The sequence below is a fragment of the Mustela nivalis genome (genome assembly GCF_964662115.1).
Source record: "Mustela nivalis genome assembly, chromosome: 1".
Classification (NCBI taxonomy): Eukaryota; Metazoa; Chordata; class Mammalia; order Carnivora; family Mustelidae; genus Mustela; species Mustela nivalis.
Window position 1 is genome coordinate 190,339,776 of NC_139020.1, and position 21,885 is coordinate 190,361,660.

The window sequence follows — 21,885 nt, forward strand, 5'->3', positions numbered from 1 at the left end:
CGGAGCGGGCACATCCCAAGACGGAAAGGAGATCAGCGGTTGCCAGGGAAGGACTGGGGCGGCTGGGCATGTCGCTGCTTAACAGGCCTGGGGTGTATGGTGATGCGATGAAAAATTTTTGCACAACATTGTTAACATCCTAAACACCACTGAATGGTGTGCTTTAAAATGGTTCGATGCATGGGGTGTGGTTGTCACCTCGAGGCAAAAAGAAACAAGGACTGGGTCCAGGCTGACCGAGGACCAGCGCCCAGCCATGCCCCAGAGCCTGCGATCCACTGTAACCACGGCAGATGTCGAATCCACCACTGTATCTTCCAGTTCTGGGGCTTCCACTGGATTCTTTTTTTACAGTTTCCAGTTTTCTGCCGAAATTCCTGTTACACCATTTCCTGAACGCCTTCCTCCCAGTTATTTGAGTTGCGCCTCCAGCCTGGGGCAGTTAGCAAGGTACCATGACCACGAGCGGGGGAGGGGGTTCGTGCACTCTGATTTTTTCTTTTTTTAAAGATTTTATTTTTATTTATTTATTTGACAGGCAGAGATCACAAGTAGACAGAGAGGCAGGCAGAGAGAGAGGGACGCAGGCTCCCAGCTGAGCAGAGAGCCGGATGCAGGGCTCGATCCCAGGACCCTGAGATCATGACCTGAGCTGAAGGCACAGGCTTAACCTGCTGAGCCACCCAGGGGCCCCTACTCTGATTTTTGTGGCCGCAGGCCTCCTGACATCAAACCTCTGCCTGCTTTTCAACCTCCTACCTGCCCTAGTCAGCACAAGCTTGAGGGCTCAAGGGGAAGAGCAACTCCCCATCTCAGATGCCTCTTCCTGGGCCTTTTTTAGGTGTTCCTGATGGGAAGGTTGACCTGATACTACTCACCTGCCAGGGGGACAAGCAGGAAGCATGGGAGCCCCACCCCCACACACCTCTTCTCCTGCTGCCCTTCTGCCAACAAGGATACAGACTTCAAAATTAGGGGTGCCTGGGAGGCTCAGTCAGTTAAGCATCTGACTCTTGATTTCAGCTCAGGCCATGATCTCAGGGTCATGAGATCAAGCCCCACATCAGGCTCTACCCTGGGTGTGGAGCCTGCTTAAGTTTCTCTCTTCCTCTCCCTCTGCTCCTCACCTCCCCTTCCCCCTAAAAGAAAAGAAAAGCTCCGTGAAATCATGGTTTTCAAAGTTTTGTCATTTATTTACTTATTTGGGGGCTTTTTCTATTTCATTCTAAGACATACAACACAATCTGATTTCCAAAAGAAAAAAATGACATGAGCTGCTATTTATTGAGTACTTCTAAAGGGCTTACTGTTTTAAGCATTTTACATGTATTAACTTACTTAGTTCTTACAAAAAGCCGAAGAGCATGTGTTGCCATCTCCACTGCCATAGGTGAAGGAACCAAGGCCCCGAGAGGTAAAGATATTGGCCCAAGGACACCCCGCTTCTGCTACATGGAGCAAAGACACAAACCGAGGAGTTGCCAAACATTCTTTATGAGTGAGGAATGAGTAATTGCGATGAATTAGAGTATCTAGACTTGAGAGGGCAAGGAAGCCAGAAAAAATGAGGACACCAGATGGAAAATGGCTAAGGGAGAGGAAGCAATGTTTGGAAGGCAAGAACAGAATTCTGTTCAGGGGGCTTGAGCTTTGAGGACGAGTAACTGGACCTCCGGGGCCTCAGGATCTTCATCTGTAAAATGGGACTGATAAAGGCACTGACCCCTGGCCTGTTCCTAGGACTCTTGCACTGAGTCCCTTTCCCTGCTTCTCTCTCTCAGTGAGGCAGGCGAGCTTCCCTGTTGGGGAGGTTTGAGTCAGGGAGGGGAACAGAGGGATTCAGCTTCCGGGTGGGGTCACTCCTGCCTTGAGTGGATCCTATCATCCTCCTTTGGAAGGAACCTTGGACGTGGTTGCCAGGGCCTGCAGGTGGGGAGAACAGAGAGCGTGCTTTCCCCGGCCCTACGGGCCCACAGGGAAGGGAGGCTCTTAATACAAAATCACCCCCAAACCTAAAGAGAGTACCAGAGCCCTCAATATTCAGTTAGTTGGTCAACGTGTGTTCACTGAGCAACATCTATCAGTCAGGACTCTCCCGGTGGCCAGCGGCAGAAACTCAGCTGAAACTCCTAAAGGAAAAAGGAGAATTGACAGGACGCTGTAAGCAGACAGTGCAAGGTGGGGAGGGAGGTTCAGGCATGTCTGGACTCAGGGCCCTAGTGACCCCACCATGATCTGCCTCCCTCTGTGAAGGGCCCCGCTTTTCCCTCTGTGGGCTTCCTTCTCAGGCACATGGTGATAAAGATGCCTCCCAGCCATCCAGGCTGACCTGCTTTCCCAGAACTTCTAGCAAAAGTCCAGGGCTGAAGCTAGCTCACTCTGGTAACTGCATCCCAATCCCGGGATATGGGCCTCACACTGGCCAGCCGGGGACTGCATGCTCTCCCCGCGTGAGCCCTTCATATAAAGAGGTGTAAACAGATTTACTGAGCCCTTCCTCTGCGAGGGACACTGTTCCAGGAGCTCCACAGGTATTGAAACCTCCCAGAACCCCTTGAGGTCAGTAATTATGTGTCATCGCCATCGGGCAGGTGAGGAAACTTAGCACAGAGAAGTCAAGTGACTTGCCCTGATCGCACAGCTGGGAGCTAGCAAGGCTGAACGTCACACGTACACATCACAGAGCCGGTTCTCTCGGCCTCTGCACCACACGGTATCTGCCGTTTCTCCCTCCACCCCAGTCCTCTGTCCAGACTGAATCACTTCAGTTCCTCAAATGGCTGAGCCTTCCCCTGCCTCCTGGCCTTCGCACGCACGGCTTCCTCTGTCTGGCCCCATCCTGTCCTTTCCCTCCCACCTCTGCTGAAACAGCTTGTGCTTAGGGCGTCGTCCTGACCCCTCACACTGAATAGGGCCCTTCGCCGTCCCCCTCCAGGTGTCCCCTGTGAGAGGTCACTCTCGCCTGCATCTTGACGATGTCCCCTGCCAGGTGACAGCCCCATGAGTGGCTTGGGCACTGCTGTCGCCAGGAATGTGCCACAGCTGGGCAGCAGTGGGAGATGCGCTGTGTCCCCCAGCGGTTCTAACAATGCCCTCCAAAAGCAGAGGCTTAACACAACACAAATGTGTTCTCTGTTGGTTCCGGAAGCCAGAAATCCAAAATCAGTTTTGCTGAGCTAAGACCTGGCTCCTTCTGGAGGCTCTAGGGTAGAATCCGTTTCCTTGCCTTTCCCAGAGTCCAGAGGCCACCAGCAGCCCTCGGCTCCCAGGCCTGTCTTCCATCCCCAAAGACAGCAGTGCTGCACTCCGAAGCTCTTGCTGTCCTTCTGTGTTGTCATATCATCTATTCGAAAGGACACCCTCTTATGAGGACTGCTGTAATTGCATCGGGCCCACTTAGATAATCCAGGATAATCTCTCCACTTAGATAATCCAGGATAACCTCTCCATCTCAAGATTCTTCACTTAATTACGTCTGCACAGCCTCTTTTGCCAGAGAAAGTAACAGTCACAGGTTCTCGGTGGTGACGTGGAGAGGGTCTACTATCCGGCCTACCACAGGGATGAAGGGTCAGGGCTCGAGGCCTGGGGGCCCGCTCTTGAACCAGAGGATGGTTCAACCTCCAACTTGCGGTGTGACCAAGGGATTGAACCTCCCTGTGCCCCAGAGGGCAGGGGGCAGGCGGTGAGCACTCTGAGGAACTGAGAGCACTTCAGGCTGGAGGACGGGTCATTTGGCATCAAGCCTCAGCTCTGAGTCAGTTTCTGTGTCTGTGGAATGGAGAGGATACCAGTCCCTTCCACACAGCCCTTCCTCACAGCCCTGGCTGTCACGGGATTAAATGAGTCAAGACACGGGAAGTACTGAGCAGGGTGCTTGGCACAGAGAAAGTGCTGGATAAACACTGGCAGTTAACTGCTGTCTTTATTAGGTTTCCGCAGAAGCAGACTCAGAATTTTTTTTTTAAAGATTTTATTTATTTATTTGATAGAGAGGCAGCGAGAGAGGGAACACAAGCATGGGGAGTGGGAGAGGGAGAAGCAGGCTTCCCACTGAGCAGAGAGAGCCCCATGCAGGACTCGATCTCAGGATCCTGGAATCATGACCTGAGCTGAAGGCAGACGCTTAACAACTGAGCCACCCAGGTGCCCCACAGACTCAGAATTCAAACGCAAGGTATTCTTTCAGGAAATGATCCTGGGAAGCACGTGGAGGGGTGGGGGCTTGTGGTGAGACAGGTAAGGAAGGAAGCCTCCCGAGGGCATGTTAATGAGGGGGTTGCCCCTGTGAGGGCTGAAGGGGGAGGGGCTGGGGGACAGGCCCTCAGTGTTGGGGGAGCGAGGCTGCTCCACTGTGGCTTCCCCGCCTACCCTGTGTGCAGGCAGAATGTAGGGTTGTCCTGACTAAATTTAGTCCTGACTTCATGATAAGCACTCACCCAACGACCAGGTGACGGGGGAGCAACTGGGCATCAGGACTGGCTCAGGCTGACAGGGTGTGGGTGGACCCCAGTGTGTGGCACAGACATCACACGAGGTTGTCTCCACCAAGCCTGGGTCCTGACGACTGTCCATGAAGTGGCATTCCCCAGAAGAGTGTGGCTCCTTCTGCCTTGGAAGAGGGCAGGCCAGGTCTGAGGCCTGAGCGTTTGGGGCCCTGCAGAGCAGTTAGGAGAGGCTCTTACTCACCATCATTTACTTTCTCCAAAATGCAGGTGTTGTCCAGGGCAGGCTGAAGTGTCAGCGCTGACAGATCTCCACAGTTCTGGGGGAGGTTTTGCTGCACACGGCTGACAGGTGGGCTGGGCAGCCTGGGGCCCCAGAGGCTGACGGAGGATGATGTCTGTGGGTGAATTCCCGGGGCACCCCTTGAGGCTGGAACACCAGTCAAGTCAGGCCCAGGTAGGGGTCAAATGGTGAGGGCAGGGAGGAAGATGATCTTCTGAAAGAGTATGGAGTCCTGGGTGGAGGGCAGGACTGTCGTGACTTGCTGAGGTCTCTCAGACATGAATAATGCTCGGGTTACAGGGGTGGACACAGAAAAGAAAGTCGGAGGTGGGGGGGACACGTGGATGGCTCAGAGGGTTAAGCGTCTGCTTTCCGCTCCGGTCATAGTCCTGGGGTCCTGGGATTGAGTCCCACATTGGGGTCCCTGCTTCTCCCTCTGCCTCTGCCTCTCTCTCTGTCTCTGTCTCTCATGAATAAATAAAATCTTAAAAAAGAAAAAAAGAGGGACGCCTGGGTGGCTCAGTTGGTTAAGCAGCTGCCTTTGGCTCAGGTCATGATCCCAGCGTCCTGGGATCGAGTCCCACATCGGGCTCCTTGCTCCGCAGGGAGCCTGCTTCTCCCTCTGACTCTGCCTTCCACTCTGTCTGCCTGTGCTCGCTCTCGCTCGCTCTCTCTCTGACAAATAAATAAATAAAATCTTAAAAAAAAAAAAAAAAAAAGAAAAGAAAAAAAGAAAGTGGTGAGAAGTCTTAAGAGACAAGGCAAACCAGCTGATCTGTAGCAGCTGCCCTTTAATGCCCCAAATGCCCCTCCCCCCAGCGGTGAGGGAGGAAGGTCATCTCCCATTTCAGGGAACCAACAGTTACCTCATGGCAGAAGTTGGGCCCACAGGAAGACCGTTGGTGTGGACATCAGACCCCACATCTTCCCAGCCCCCTCTCTGCCCTGAGCCCTGCAGGAGCCCAGCACATAGGAGGTGCCCAATTGCTCAGAGCCTGGGACTCAGGACGGAACTTGAGCTCATCTGAGATTCCAAAAAGAGGCCTTTTTTTTTTTTTTTGAGGTGCTTCTGCAACCCTAACACCGCACACCCCCACTCTCCAGGCTCCACCGTCTGTAGATATGACCTCATCTGTCCTCTGAAAGGTAGAAGAAGAACATTTAGTGTTACCTGTTAGTCTCCCTGATTTAAGAGAGCCTGTGGTCAAGGGTTGGAACACTTGCATTCTGATTCTAGCTGTGCCATTCACCAGCTATGTGACCTTGGGCAAGTTACCTGACCTCTCTGAGCCCCCACGACCTTTCTCTCAGTGAACAATTGATTTGTTTTTTAAACACTCTTTAAAAAAAAAAAAAAGAAGAAGATTTTATTTATTTATTTGAGAGAGAGAGTACACGAGCAGGGGGGAGGGGCAGACAGAGAGGAAGCAGCAGACACCCCACTGAGTGGGGAACCTGTTTTGTGGGGCTCCATCCTAGGACCTCGAGATCATGACCTGAGCCAAAGGCAGATGGTTAACTGACTGAGCCACCCAGGTGCCCTGTTTTCTTTTTTTTAAGTAAAGTTTATTGGGCTTAAACTCCTCACCCCAAGGTCAAGAGTTGTATGCTCTAACAACTGAGCCAGCCAGGCACCCCCTCAGTAAATGGTTGATTGGAGCAGTTTCCATCTGATAGAATTGTGATGACTAGACAAGCTGGTTCTTGTCCAACACTCAGTAGTGCCCAGCATATAGGAAACCTTCGGCTTTTCTACCTAATATTTAGTTCTGAAGCCCCTCGCTGTTTCTGCCCAGCACCCTGTATGTCCCACCAGAGCAAACCACCTTGCTTTAATGGATGATAACTTTCTGCTAACTTTTCAGACCCCTCCCTAGAAGCTCCCTGAGCCAAGAATTAATTTTATGTTGCTTGCTATTTTTCCCAGCACAGCACACAAACATTTTTAAAATGTTGATTTTGAAAGTATTCCTGTTTTACAGACCAGGAAGCTGCTGGTGGAGGGTTTCGGGGACATAGTCATGATTCCCCAGTAATGGGGGGAATCCAACATACAGAGTCCAGCCCGTGCCATCCTGTTCCATCCACAATTCTTGAGCGCCTTCTGTTTGTCAGGTCGTGGGGTAGGCATCAGAGAAAAAGAGAGAAAAGCAGCTCCCTCAGCCCTGTCCTTGAAGAGCTCACAGTCTCGTGGTGAGAATAAATTCATGAAAGTCTACAGTACACAGGGCATTACCTGTGGGGATTCTCCTGTTTAGTTCAAGCTGGGTCCCTACATTTCCTGAGTTGGTGCTCAGGAAATAGTTGCTGAATCAGTGAAAAAAAATAAGACAAGGAAGTTACCTCAGGGAGTGGAGTAAGAGTCAGTGACAGGTACTGGGCTATGACCTGGTGCAGGCCTCACAGTGAGTGTATCGCAGCTTCATTGGGTCCTCACAACACCCTACCTGGTCAGCGCTGCTACCGTGCTCACTTCTGAGACAGGAAGAATAAAGCTCTGGGAGGCGCAGAGACCCCCAGAGGCCAGGCAGCTGTGGAGAAGCGTTTGAACCGGGACTGCCGTTGGAATCTGCAGCTGACATTGGCCTCAACTAAAGGTGAGACTTTTTAAATGGTGCTGAGATGAGTGTGGGCATTTCAGGGAGAGGAAACAGCATGGATGAAGTGTGGAAGGGAGAAAAAAATGGTCAGGGACTCCCGAGGGTTCTTTTTTGAGAGGAATGAGTGAGGAGATCAGCAGAGACTGAAGAAAACAGCTTCAAAGGCCAGGCAGAACAGCGTGGAGATTAAAAGTACAGGTTCTCGGGGGGCCGGGTAGCTCAGTCAACCGAGGTCCGCCGACTGATGACCAGGGAAAGAAAATCTGCATTGGACAATTATTCAGCCACAATAAGGAAAGACACCCTGCCATTTGTGACCTCATGGATGGACCTCGAAGGCATTATGCGATGTGAAATAAGTCAGAGAGAGAGAGAAATACTGTGTGTTCTCGCTTATGCGTGCAGTTGAACACAGCTGAACTCATAGAAATGGAAAGCAGACTGGTGGTTGTCGGGGGCTGGGGCGCAGAGGAAATGGGGAGACACACTTGTAGCTATGAGATGAGTAAGTTTTGGGGATTTGGTGCACAGCATGGTGACTATCATTAACACTGCTGTATAATCTACTTGAAAGTTGTTAAAAGAGTAGATCTTCTAGGGGCGCCTGGATGGCTCAATGGGTTAAGCCTTTGCCTTCAGCTCAGGTCAAGATCCCAGGGTCCTGGGATCGAGCCCTGCATCAGGCTCTCTGCTCAGCGGGGAGCCTGCTTTCCTCTCTCTCTCTCTCTCTCTGCCTGCCTCTCTGCCTACTTGTGATCTCTCTCTCTCTCTCTGTCAAATAAATACATAAAATCTTAAAAAAAAAAAAAAAGATTTTCAATGTCATTACCACAAAAAAAGAAAGAAATGGTACTTACGTGAGGGGACGGTAGTATTAAATCACCACAGGGGCGCCTGGGTGGCTCAGTGGGTTAAAGCCTCTGCCTTCGGCTCAGGTCATGATCTCAGGATCTTGGGATCGAGCCCCACATCCGGCTCTCTGCTCAGCAGGGAGCCTGCTTCCCTCTCTCTCTCTCTGCCTGCCTCTCTGCCTACTTGTGATCTCTGTCTGTCAAATAAATAAGTAAAATTAAAAAAAAAAATCACCACAGTGTGGTAATCTTTCCCCAGCACATACATGTATCAGATCAACCCATCGTACACTTTAAACTTGCATATGTTGTATGTCAATAGCTCCATAAAGGTGTGGAAGAAAATGGTATTCATAGTACCTCCCTCACAGGGGCTACCATGGGATGAAATGAGCTCCTGACCACCCAGCAACTGGTGCAAGGCCCAGACAGGCACAAGGGCCTGGTAACCAGATCTGGTCTTGGTCTGTGGGCCTTTTTTTGTCCTCTTTACCTGAAGTGTCCCTTTTCTCCCCTCAGTGCCCCAGGCCTGGCTAACTCCCGCTGAGCTTGGTTGTCCCCACCTCCATGAAACAGCCGGGTGCCCCAGGCTGTCTTGGTCCCCTCTTCTGGGTCCTTGAAATACTCCAGGGTTTAGATGTTAGTTCCCCACACCGGTTCAGTTCCGGGTCAGAACAAGGAGGGGCACACGTCCATTCCAGCCCCAGCTGCATCCTCCTCCCTGGCCCAGGGTCAGCCACATAGTAAATGCTGAGCAGATACAGGGAACACATGAGTGGTTAGGTGGATGGCTAGATAAATGGATGAATGGATAGATGGACGGACGAATGAGCGAGCAGGTGCCTGGCTAAAGGGCAACCACGCTTCACCCTGCAGCCTGTGAGTAGTGGTGGGGGTGGGGCATCCCCAAACCTGTGGCCTCGAGCCTGACCATTCAGGCCCAAAGAATCTACATCCTGTCCCTGCCCTGGGCAGGGTGTTTGCTCTACTCTTACTTCCACAATGCAATTAACTGCAACACCCTTAGTCCAGGGAGACAGATTCTAGAAAGTCAAACAGCCCTTCCCTCCCTGACCAGAAAGAGTGTGACGGGGTCTTGCCGTTCCCCTGTGGCTGGCTTCGGGATCCTCGAGATTGTGTTCCCCCAAAGCTCATGGCCGCGTCTTTTTATTTTTTTCTTACATACAGAGCAAAACATCATACTCACAAGTCTTCTATTTTCTCTCAGGGCTTTCTAGCTTCCTGTGACCTCTTCCGAACTTTATCCCCCTGAAAAATAGCATCCACCCAACAGAAATCATATGTACTCTGCACTTGACATATTACTTTTCCGTGATACCAGATACTATTTATTTGTGTAACTGCTGGTGGCCGTGGCCAGGCCCTTGCTATACAGTAATGCAATTTACTTAGCCATCCGTCACGGTCAGACAAATGGCTGGTTTATGGGGTCTCGGTAGTCCAAGCAACGCTGCGGTAGGCTGCAGAACAGTGTGGCTCGTGTGAGACCTTTGTGTACATAGGTGGAGCAAAGTGTGTATATTGACTTGTCTGTGCATAAAATACTTCTGGAATGATTCGCAAGAAAATGGAGACATTGTTACTTCGGGGGACAGAGATGGGGAAGAGACTTTGCACCTACAGCCTTTGGCATCCTTTGCATTTTAAACCAGGAGTGTGATAATTTTTTTAAGACAATTAAATTCACATTTTAATAAAAATCAAGGTTTCCTCTTGGAAGCAGAGCCTAGTTCCAGCCCTCTTCCCCTCTAGGGTGGCATGGGTTTATTGATTCACTTCCAAAGAGCAGAGTTTGGAAGGTGAAACACAGCAACTTCACAGTGGAGGAGCCCAACGGACACCACCTTGACCTCAAGTTCAAGGTGAAGCTCACCGATGGTGTCCTGTGCATGTCACAGCCTCTTGATAGGATGTGGTAAGAAATCAACTCACCTCTGGGGGCGTCTGGGTGGCTCAGTGGTTAAGCCGCTGCCTTCGGCTCAGGTCATGATCTCAGGGTCCTGGGATCGAGTCCCGTATCGGGCTCTCTGCTCAGTGGGGAGCCTGCTTCCTCCTCTCTCTCTCTCTCTCTCTGCCTGCCTCTCTGCCTACTTGTGATTTCTCTCTGTCAAATAAATAAATAAAATCTTAAAAAAAAGAAATCAACTCACCTCTGCAGAGTTCTAAAAACCTCTAGTTCTAGCCTAATGAGAAAACCACCAGATGAACCCAGATTGGGGGATATCCAATAGAACACCTGCCTGTCCTTCTCAGGATGATCCAGATATGAAAAGCATGGAGAAACTGACACGGACTAGACCGGAGACATGAGGACTAAGTGCCACGTGCTTCCCTAGACTGAGTCTTGGAACAGAAAGAGAACATTAATGGAAAAACCAGGGAAACCCAAATCACGTCTGGATTTTAGTTAACAGCAATGTGCCCACGTTAATTCTTGGTTTTGACAAATACACTACAGCAAAATAAGACATTAATAATGTGAGGGGTGCCTGAGTGGCTTAGTGGGTTAAGCCTCTGCCTTTGGCTCAGGTCATGGTCCCGGGGTTAGCCCCACATTGCATCTGGCTCTCTGCTCAGCGGGGAGCCTGCTTCCCCTCCTCTCTCTGCCTGACTCTCTGCCTATTTGTGATCCCTGTCTGTCAAATAAATAAATTAAATGTTAAAAAAATAAGACATTAATAATGTGAGGAATAATGCTAATCTGATATTAATGTTATAAGATGTGAATACTGAGGGGGAATAATGGGTAAGAGAACTCTCTGTATTATCTTTGTAACTTTTCTGTAAACCTAAAATGATTCCAAAATATGAAGTTCACTTAAAAAAAATAAAGGTTTCCCACGTTCTCATGAGGAATAAAATAAAACAGGTGGCCCTACCCTAAGCCTTTTGGAAGAAAAGTTTGGGTGCCCTTTTTTCTCTTCTCTGTTTGGTGCAGGAGCTCTCGGTGGGCCGAGTCAGGGAGGAATGGGGACACTTCCTGGATGGAGATCCGATTTGGGTCTGGTGTTTGTCTGGGGTTGGGTGAGTCTGTTTTAACAGGAGAAATTGCTGTCACAACAATATAAATAAAATAAATTCCCTTGATGTTGAGGTTTGAATCATTTGTGCATTCAGATGGTGTCCAGGTTCTTTCTTTGGTGGAAATGGCTCCAGAAGGAGGGGGGTCTAGAGGCCAGAGTTTTGGGGTCACAGAGGCTAATGCCCAGCAAGGTGCCAGCTCTGGTGGGGGAGTTTCTGAAATCTAAGTCTGCCTAGCTATAAAATGGGACAACTTCTCTCTCTCAAAGAACATGTGAAAGCACTTTGCAAATGGTGTGGTAGGTTCAAAAACAAGACTTCAAACCTTTCTACCGTGCGCCTAAGGGCAGGATGGATAATGAGTGGTTGAGGGTCGGGGAGGGTGTAATCCAGAGCAATCATCCTCAAGATCTGCTTCTGGGGTGGGGATGGGACCTCAGATTTCATGACAACCTGACATCTAGCCCATGTGAGGCACGCATGAAGGGCCAGGGTCAGCTTCACAGGCATGCGGCCCATGCATGTGACCAGGTGACAGGGTTCTGTGCTCAGAAGGGCCAGGACTTAATTTAATGTTCTGCTGTCACCATCTTGAAATTCTTCGTAATTTCTGGACCAGGAGCCCTGCATTTTCACTTTATACCCAGGTGTTGCAAATTATGTCACCGGTCCTGCTGATGGCACTCACTCAGTGGGTAACTGCGTGTGAGGGCTGCAAGCCACCTGGGGTTTCGAGGGCAAGGAGGGAAGGGAGAGGCAGAGGGGCAGAGAGGAAGGAGGCTGAGGCCTCCTGATGTGGGGGGATACAATTCCTAGGGAAAGAGCTGGGAGGGGAGGTAGGATTCTGTTCTCTACCAGGAAACTTGCCTTTTTTTTTTTTTTTTTTTTAAGATTTATTTATTTGACAGAGAGAGAGAGAGATCACAAGCAGGCCGAGAGGCAGGCAGAGAGAGAGGAAGGGAAGCAGGCTCCCTGCTGAGCAAAGAGCCCAATGTGGGGACTCGATCCCTGGACCCTGAGATCATGACCTGAGCCGAAGGCAGCGGCCCAACCCACTGAGCCACCCAGGCGCCCGGAAACTTGCCTTTTAATTTCCTAAGAAACCTTCAGTAGAACTTCCATTTCTAGTGGTGGGATGGATTTGTTTCTGGAGGGAGAGTGGGTCTGAGTCAGGATTGCGTCCCGCTCCGCGGCATGCAGGGAGAGGAAGGCCAAGAACGTGTACTTGGTGTGCCCTGTGTACCAGCTGCCATATTGGAGGTGTTTATCCTGAGAGAAGAGCAAACCAATAAAGTCAGTTGTAAGGGCCCCCACCCACTCTCCTGTTCCAGGCTGAGTCGGGGTGGGGGGGCTGGGGGGTGCAAGGTGGGAGGGTGGGGTGGAGGATGGGGGTTGGGGGGGTAGGATCTGTTAGTTCTTCAGGTCTCCCAATCCTGGGATTTGGAGTGGCAGGGACGGTAGTTTCTACTTGAGAACCCAAGTCCTGTGGATGGATCCCTGAGGGAGGAAATCTGGCTAACAGGAAAAGAAGGGGGCATGGATGGAGGCCTGGGCCTCACCCTCTTGCCTTGGGCCTGAATTCCACGTGGAGGCTGGCCAGCCGCTGACCTGCCCCTGACCGTCCCAGCACCGCCTCTAGCCACGCCCACTGGGCCCCGCCCAGACCACAGCAGACCTTTGCCCCCTGCTGAAAGCCGGCCTTGGCCTCTCCCAAAGCACAGATCCAAATCTTCCCTAGTCCTCAAGGGCCAAGGCCGGACCTTTCCTCTGCAGGCTTTTCCAGCACACAGAGCACAGGGGTGTCTGCCAGCCCACTGTCTCCAGGTCCGATGTATTGGGTTTCCACCTGCCCCCGGGCCCCGTGAGAGTTCCGTGATGCCCCATGAGGGCAAGGTAGCAAAGGGCTAAGGGTGTGGGCACTGGAGTCAGAGGGACCTGAGTTCCAACGCTGGCTTCACCAGGGTGATCCTGGGCACGGTACCCAGAGCTCCTGAGCCTCAGTTTCCCCTCCTCTAAGGGGAGGATGGTGACCCGCGTTTTGGGGAGCACAGTAAACTTGGCTGCTGGTGTGAGTGCTGTGACTGGACGGATGGAGGAGGAAGACCCTGGACAGACACAGTTAACACAGTGGTCAGTAATAGCCAGTGTGGACCTCTCTGCTCTCGGCAGGGGTCCAAGTGCTCTATGTAGGACTCATGTAAACCTTACGAGAATGCCTCGAGGGTGGGATTATTATTTCCCCTGTTATACAGTGGGAAACCAGAGATCCTCAGACGCTTACCCTGTGATTTGCGCACGTTAAGGTGGAGCTGGATTTGCACCCTCTTGTCCCTGCACCCACTAGCTAGGCCAGCCCTCAGCCCCCATCACACTCCGCCTGCCCCAGAGCCTGGGCCCAACCACTGCCAGCCTCTTCTGACCTGGGGCTGGGAGCCCCCAATGCCTAAGGAGAAAGGCCTTTGTCTTTAAATACTTTTCGCTTTCCGGGTAGCTAATATTTATTAAGCAAAACCCACGCCCCAGGAATTATGCAAAAGATGAAAGTGTTTCATTTAACCCGCAAAAGCAACCCTGAGTTAGGCTCTCATCATTAACCTCCATCTTAACATAGAGACGGGAGCTGAGCTCAGACGGCTTTTATGTAAGCTGCTCAGGGTCACGCATTGGACATGGCAGGGTGGGGACTGGAACCCAGATTTGGGTGGCCCTCCTCCCCCAATGGAAGCAAACAAATCCCTTCCAACAGCCGGTCCTTGGGGCCCACTGGACTCTCCTCCTGTCTGGAAGCCGGGCAGCAGACTGAAATCACAGCAGCAGACTCTGGGAGGCTGGACAAGAAATGGTCCACCTTCTCCCTGGCTCCAAGAATGTGATGAGGTCAGGATGAACTGGTCTCCCGCTAGCACCTCCTAGCTCTAGCTCCCCCCCAGGTTTCCAGAAAGGCAGGTTTTCCTAGAAGGCAGGGTGAGGAGGGAGCTGCTTCACTTTCCAGTGACTAGCAGAGGGTGAGTCAGCCCTGGGCCCGCTAGGTGCTGCCCTGCTTGGAATCTGGGGGCTGGACAAGGTGACAAACTTACAACCCCAGATCAAGAGTCTCATGCTCTTCCAGCTGAGCCAGCCAGGTGCCCCCTTTTTAAAAGTATTTTAAGCAAATCCCAGACATGATGTCACTTTACCCCAAAATCAGCATTCATCTCTTACAAAGTGGGGGGACATCTTCACGTGTAACCTCCATTGTACTGATCATACCTAATACAATGAACAATATTCTCTTTTCCTTGGAAGATTTAAAAATTATACCTGCAGGTCCTCGTAACACAGTCATACCCTGTGCTATTTTTCACTTTCTACTCTACTATAAAGGCTATTATGTGTATTGCTTTTCTTCTGTCGGCTTCCATTAGACTATGAATTCTACAGAGGCCGGAGTCTTTGTTCGCTGATGTATCCTTAGGCTTAGAATAGTGCCTGGCCTTATACTGGATGACTCACTAAATCCTGGCTGAACGAATGAGGTTATGAATGATTTAGGGCAATCTGAAAATATACCTGCCAGCAATTGAACAAGATAAAATAAATTAAAAGTAAGCAGGAAAAGAGAAGATGAAATGAAAATCAGAGTAAGCGGAGGCCCGAGAGAGGCTAGATCTGGATTAGTCCACTGAGACTGACTGACTACAGAGGGGTCCTCAGCTTGGCTCTGAGCTGTGATGCATCCATTTTTGATTTTTTGGATTTTTCCTGAAATGAAGACTGGGGACACCTTTCCCATCAAAATAAAGAATTATTTCTTGGGGCACCTGGGTGGCTCAGTGGGTTAAAGCCTCTGCCTTTGGCTCAGGTCATGGTCTCAGGGTCCTGGGATCGAGCCCCACATCGGGCTCTCTGCTCAGTGGGGAGCCTGCTTCCCCCTTTCTCTCTGCCTGCCTCTCTGCCTACTTGTGATCTTTCTCTGTCAAATAAATACATAGAATCTTAACAAAACAAAACAAAAAGGATTATTTCTTCTTAGAGTAACAGAGTTATCTATGTTTCAGAAAGCTGTTCCTTAATTGTCCTGAAGTGGGTGATGGCATCAGGCAAAGTTAATACTGAGAGGAGCAGGAATGTTCTAGATGAGACTCCAGTGCCTGGTCCTTTGTCCTTTGGCCCTGGAAGCATCCCCTCCCCTCACCCGTAACAACTACCTCTCATATCTTTGCTTCTCTTCTTATTAAAAACCAAGGAGATACACAACTATTGAATTATTATGTTGTATGCCTGAAACTAATATAATGTTATGTCATTTGTATCTTGGTTAAAAACAAAGCCAAACCCAAGGAGGGCTCTTCCTGATGGCCACCACGTTTTCTAATCTAGGTATCAACAGTATGATTTCCGGCGTGAGGTGGGTGTCACATATGGGTAAAAATGGTAGTGAGGACACAGGTTTGGATACCAAGGGGCTGGGATTTCTGGGCCACTGGGAAGATTTATACAGATGGTGAGAGAGAATATTTGAAATTAGGAGAGTTCCAGAAAAAGGGAGCTGGGCAGCCGCTGGAAGTGTGGGGCATTGCTCTTCCAGATTCTTCTACATGTGATTAGCTTAGCACACGGGTAGAGACCAGCTCAACTCCCTCCTTCCTCCCTTAAGCCATTCTAGTTTCTTACCCACTGAAGAGATGTATGCTTCTGGTGAGCAGACCGTGTTCAAAACTCTAGTCAACTCCCTCCTAACCAGCTGGGCATTGGGCTGGAAGCCAGGCAGGAGGGTGACTTCTCCCACACTGGACTGTTGGGACTTACCAAGGGGCCACCACATGCCCAGCATCGTGGCTACTACTGTTAACTTCTCAGCTCCCCCAGTACCCGAGTGCACAGATGAATCAGCTCGATTGAAAGAGCAGCCAGCAATGGGAGTACTAATGAGTAATAAGAGTAATCATAGTAGAGTAATAACAGCAATAATGATAATAATCCATTGTATCGAGTTCTTCTGTGCGGCTCCTACCTGTTTCATGTGTATTGGCTCATTTAAACCTCACCATAATCCTGTGAGATGGGTACTGTTATGGACCCCGTTTTACATAGGAGGGAACAAGGCATAGACGCTTAAGGACCCTTCTCCCAGCTCCCCCCGTGTCTAGAAGATAGAGGGAGAGCTCAAACCCAAATGTGGCTGATTTTAAAGCATCTGCGCTCTTCGGGGCCACATTAACTACAGCGGTCATTTTCCCCAGCTGCATCCATTGTCCAGCAACCCCTCCTTCACCCCGAAGGCGGCCCCAGCCTCCCTCAGACAGAGCCTTTAAGGAGCCCCAGCATCTGGTGGGTTAAGAGCCGTGTTGGGCGGATGCTTAGTGTAAAGCAGTTTCACACAAGAAGCACATGGTGTGTAGGCTGTCCAGGGGCTGGGGACTTCATGAAAACCCTCTCGCCTTGTCTCCTGATGGAAGTGGGCAGAAGGCAGCCCTCTCCCAGTCTGGGACCTGATATGGGGCCCCCAGCTGACCCTAAAGGTCACACATTAAGTCAGCCAGAGGAGAGTGGATGCCCACTGGTGGGATGGAGGCAGAAGAGTCTGGAGGGGAGGAGGGTGGAGCATGGGAGTCAGCCAGACTGGTGGGGGTGTGTGTGTGTGTGTAGGGGTTATTGTGCAGCTCAAACAGAAATAGAATGGCAGCCAACATGTCATAGACATCTCCCACGTGCCAGGCACTTCACATGTGATGTGACTGTGTCCTCACCGTCACCAAAGTAATGATGTACTATTACTATCCTAATTTCACAGATGGGAAAGCTGAGGCACACAGGGAGGCTGCAGGTCACTTGCTGGAAACGGGCAGAGTTGGGACTTGAGCCTTGACACATCTGAGCCTAACCCCTGTGTTCTTATGCACCCCACGGACTCTGCTGCCTTCTGGGGCCGAGAGCTGGGCCCTGGCAGGGTTTAAGAGTCGGGGAGACATCGCCAGGCACTAGACTTTCCTGCCCCTGTGAATAACGGGCCAGCGGACCTGCCTGCTGGTCTACCTAGAGCAACTTTTTCTCCCCAGCACCTCAGACAACAGTGACTGAGAAAGACCTTGGTGCCGGGGCCGGAAACAGGGGTCCACATGCTGGATCCCGACCCCCGCCCCGGACTTTCTGCTTTACAGCTCCTTCGTCTCTTTGGGGCAGTTCCTGGCACAGTATGTGCTCAGCAAATATTTGTCAAAGGGATGAGTGAGCGAACAAAAGAAGGAAAATATATAGCCTTTTCTCTCAACATCACCCTGGTTTTTTTTTTTCTCTTGTATTACCGTATTTCCTATTTTGCCCATCATAGGAAGTACATTTTCCACATTTTATCACCTGAAATTGGGTCAATAAATCTCCCAATTGCTGTCGGCAAGGTGACAGTCATGATAAAGCTGTCATTGCCTGAAAAATGTCTCGATCCGTTTATTTCAACTACACTTTCCTTTTTATGTACACAGAGATGATAGGTCAGGAGATAAAGGAACTCTTCCAGTGAGGAAATAGATAAACATCCTAAGTGAGAATAGCTTTCTGTCAGTTTAAATGGCACAGTTTTGTTTTTTTTTTCTTCGCGGCACAGGAAATAACGATGAGTTCTTATGATCCAAAACATTTTGGAGTCAACGACACACAGCACGTCAGGAACCTCTCAGTCCTGAGGATGAAAACAGCTCACAAGCACGGAGCTCTTTCCAGGCCTTACATTCACTCTCTAATTATCACCTCGATATTACTAGGTTCCCATCTTACCAGTGGGGAGACTGAGGCACAGAAGAGTCAAGTAACTTCCTCATGGTCACCCAGCCAACGGGAGGCAGAGCCAAGTCTCGGCCAGTAGCAAGTTCATACCAGAGCCTGGGTGCCAACCATGGGCATCCCCTGCCCCCACCCCCCCCACTGCACCAGTGAAGAGAAACAATGGGGCTATCATTTTCTATTTTTAACACCTGCTGCAGTAAAGCATCAGTCTGTCAACATTTATGGAGCACGGGTGTGCAGAATGAGCCCTGTGCAGGGGGTTCATGGGGAATCCCAGGGAAAAGACCCCAAGCCTTTCTAAGTGTACCAGGTTGTTCTAGGTGGACAGAACTGTCACACACCATACTAACTTACACACCCATGTAAGTAATGGTCACAGACGATTTCCATGCAAGCTGGGTATTCTAAGTACTAGTAGGAGTAGAACGGAGGGGCCAGCCAGTGGGACAGCCCAGTAATGCTTCGTGGAGGTGGGATCTTAAATCTGTAAACCTCCTCTGGGTTCAACAGTGCAGCCGCCTGCCCATGAGAGGAGGCAGATTTCACAGGGAGGTGGTGCCCTTGCCCACAATCTGCTTTGCCCCTGTGTAGCTGTCCCAGCTGGTACTTCAGCCCAGACCTTGGCCTTGGCTCCTCTCCTGAGCCAAGCAGGCTATGAGTCAGGGGAACACAATGCCTTGAGCTTCCTAAGGGGCAGAAATCCAGCCCAGCTGCCGTGTACTTTCTGGGCAGCGACAGTCACCAAGTCTCCGATCCTGACAGAGAGGGTGGCTTCTCCATGTCAAGGCCACTGGCTCCTCCTTGGCCAGCCCAGATCAAAGACTGGTCAGTTCATGCTGCCTGATGACCGGTGTAGCTCTGGGTTCAAGTCCCAGATCAGTTATTTCACAAGCGTGACATTAGCTTGCCCTGCTGAGCCTGCTTCCGCTTTCCTAGAATGGGATGTTAGTAGAACGGACTTTGCAGTATTTCTGAGAGGATGCAGAGAAAAGGCCCACAGGCCCCGTGCTCAGCACAGTGCCTGGCAACAGGCAACACTTGGGAATGGGAGCTGGCTGATGGTGGGAGATGGCTGCAGGGGCCAGCGTCAGACTCTCAGTTGCCTGGGAGGAGCCCACAGATGACCTGCTCTGAGCCTCAGCTGAGGCCTCCAAAAAACGGGGTCAGAGCAGGACTGTGGTGATGCGGTAACAAACTCGCATACCACCAGCCCTTAATCTCAGGTTTTGTGATGATCTTGCTCGGCTCTGGCAAATAACTCCTAATTGTCTCCATTTTGCAGAAAGGAGAAAGCACAAAGAAATGGAGGACATCCCCTTGAGTCCTGGGAAGGCCTGACTGAGGGTCTTCAGGCTGCACCATTAGTGCCCCTGCCTCCCCCCTCCCCCCAGCTTTGATGAAGAATCAGAGTGTGCACATGATAAAGCTCAGCCTGTGACAATGGTCTCGGGTGCTCCGATCAGCTCACAGCACCCAGGACTTTGGACTCCTCGTCCAGTGTGTCTGCTGACTCAGCCTTCCTCCATGGGGCTGTCCTCCCTGAACAGGTCCTTGTGAGCTCTGGTGTGAGTGCCTAGGGGGACAGTTGCCCCCAAGGTCCCTCAGTCACTAATGAGTGGAGGGACAGTGAAACCAGTGTGTGTCCACCACGTTAGTTCTTTTAAGTCTCATAACCCCCTAAAAGCATGTGTCAGGCCCCATTGTATACAAGAGAAATCCAAGCCCCAGAGAAGTTAAGAAATCTGCCTGAGGTCACCCAGCTTGGACACAGCAGGTTCAGGCTTCTTTTTTTTTTTTTTTTTTTTTTTAAAGATTTTATTTATTTATTGACAGAGAGAAATCACAAGTAGATGGAGAGGCAGGCAGAGAGAGAGAGAGGGAAGCAGGCTCCCTGCTGAGCAGAGAGCCCGATGTGGGACTCGATCCCAGAACCCCGAGATCATGACCCGAGCCGAAGGCAGCGGCTTAACCCACTGAGCCACCCAGGCGCCCCCAGGTTCAGGCTTCTAACCAACCAAAAGGGGAAAAGCAAGGGAAGAAGGAGCAGGAAACTCTGGAGTTACTGAGAGTGCCCTACATTGCCTGGCCCCTTACCATTTCAGTGCCCGCTGCCAGCTGCCTGGACCTGACGTGCCCTGGAATTAGCACCCCTCCACCCTGGTGTCCTCAAGGGCGTGGAAGGGAGATGCAGCATAAAAAGTCCAGCTCCCAGGTACCCCCACCATACTGCTGAGACTCTACAATGCACAGAACAGTCCCGACAGTGAAGGATTATCTGGTCCCAAATGTCAAGAGTGCTGAGGTTGAAGCTCCCTCACTATGAACTAAGACACTGAGTGGCCTCTTCCTGGTGATAACCCTCCAGCATCCTAGCCCGACCGGCATGGCCTCCCAGAGGCTGGGTGTGCAATGTCTAGATGTGTAGGACCAGCCCCTGACACCCCCTGGCTTTGACGTGGCTTCACCTCTTCCCCTTTGACCTCCCATCCATTCCGGGTGGTTCTGCCGCTTTCCCAGCCCCACAACAAGATCCAGTGCCAAGGTGGGCAAGGAAGGCAAGGCCGGTTCAGTCAGGACGCCATGCCCCCAGGTACTGATGCGCTCAGGGAGGCACGTGACTGGAGGTGAGCCAATCAGAGCATTCTCTGGGACGCTTCTGCCACTCTCTCTGCAAAAGCCTAGGGCTTTTGGACAGGGGCAGGGGATAGGACAAGGGCCCCGGGGCATCCCGGACACCTGCAGACAGGTGGAGAACCCGCAGACCGCAGACGGAGAGGGAGCAGAGTGCTGACGACAAATGGGTGCTTCAGGGAGTGACTCAGAGCCTTCCCTCTTTTGGAATTGCTTTCTGTCTTGACTAATAAGGTCTGTCTCTCCCACTGGGTTGGGAATTTCCTGGTCTTTTATCTCCTCCCCAAGCTCCCCGCCTGTCCTCCTCCCCTTCCTTGACCCCACCAGTGGGTCACCCAGCCACCCATTTGTGAACTCAGGTTACTCACCTACTGTCTGGCTGGTGGGGACCGCCTGACCCCATGTCTCATCCCATCACACGCACGAGAGAAGGGCGGCTGGGACAGAGCCATGTCCACCCCGGGAGAGTCCCCTGGGGCCGTGGTCAGTGGCTGTGGTCTCTTCAGGCTCCTTGGGGGACCTGGGGTCACCTAGAGACAGCTTCATCGGGGTTCATGACACTCCTGATGGCCATCACCTGCCCTTACACGGCTCCCTTTTGGTTTTTCAAGGGAACTGCGGATGAATCTTGGACTGGGCTTAAATCCCAAATCTGTCACTTCCTGGCTGGGTAAATCCCAGCCGGGCATGTCCTCCCTCTGAGCCTCAGTCTCCTCCTGTGCACGAGGTGAATGCTGAAACCGCACCCCCCGCCAGGGGCAGTACCAGGCACCGTTAAAGGAGTCGGTGCAGGCAAAGCCCTTGGTGTTTGGCACTTAGCAGGCAGTCAACACTTTGGGGAAAACATCATATTCTGGAAATATTTTGTTTAAAAAATAACGAAGAGGTGCCTTGGGCCACCCCTCCCATCCTAAGCTAGCAGGGCATGGAAGCCTCCTCCGGGAGACTGGGCTGGCCGGTCAGGAGGTGGGTGTGGAGGCCGGACACACTCCCACCGGGGGCCTCCCTCCCTGGCCAGTCGGTGTTTGGCGGTGCAGGGCCTGGCGCTGGCCACCTCCCCCCATCCCACACCCAGCCGCCCACCCCGTGAGTCAGCCCCACTCCTTAAGCCACAGCAACCCGCAAGTCACTTCCTGGCGGCCCCAAACAAAAGCCTAGAACCCACAGTCCAGGAACTAGCTTCTTATCGCTCCTCAGGCCTGATAAGAAGGGCAGCAGGGTCTGAGTCAGCGGGGAGTAGCTGTTTCAAGACTGGCCTCAGGCCCGCTCCC

The 21,885-nt window shown here is 51.4% G+C and overlaps 1 long non-coding RNA gene across 2 annotated transcripts; it reads right to left on the reverse strand.

The window, feature by feature from the left end:
* Positions 1–1,169: 1,169 nt before the first annotated feature.
* LOC309841060 lies at positions 1,170–21,336 on the reverse strand. Of its 2 annotated transcripts, XR_014298915.1 has the most exons (4): positions 20,983–21,336; positions 9,387–9,448; positions 2,026–2,129; positions 1,170–1,923 (listed from the first exon to the last, which is right to left on the reverse strand). It is a non-coding gene; the product is annotated as an uncharacterized lncRNA (long non-coding RNA). The 2 variants fall into 2 exon arrangements; XR_014298916.1 differs by having other exon boundaries at positions 1,170–2,129.
* Positions 21,337–21,885: the final 549 nt, after the last annotated feature.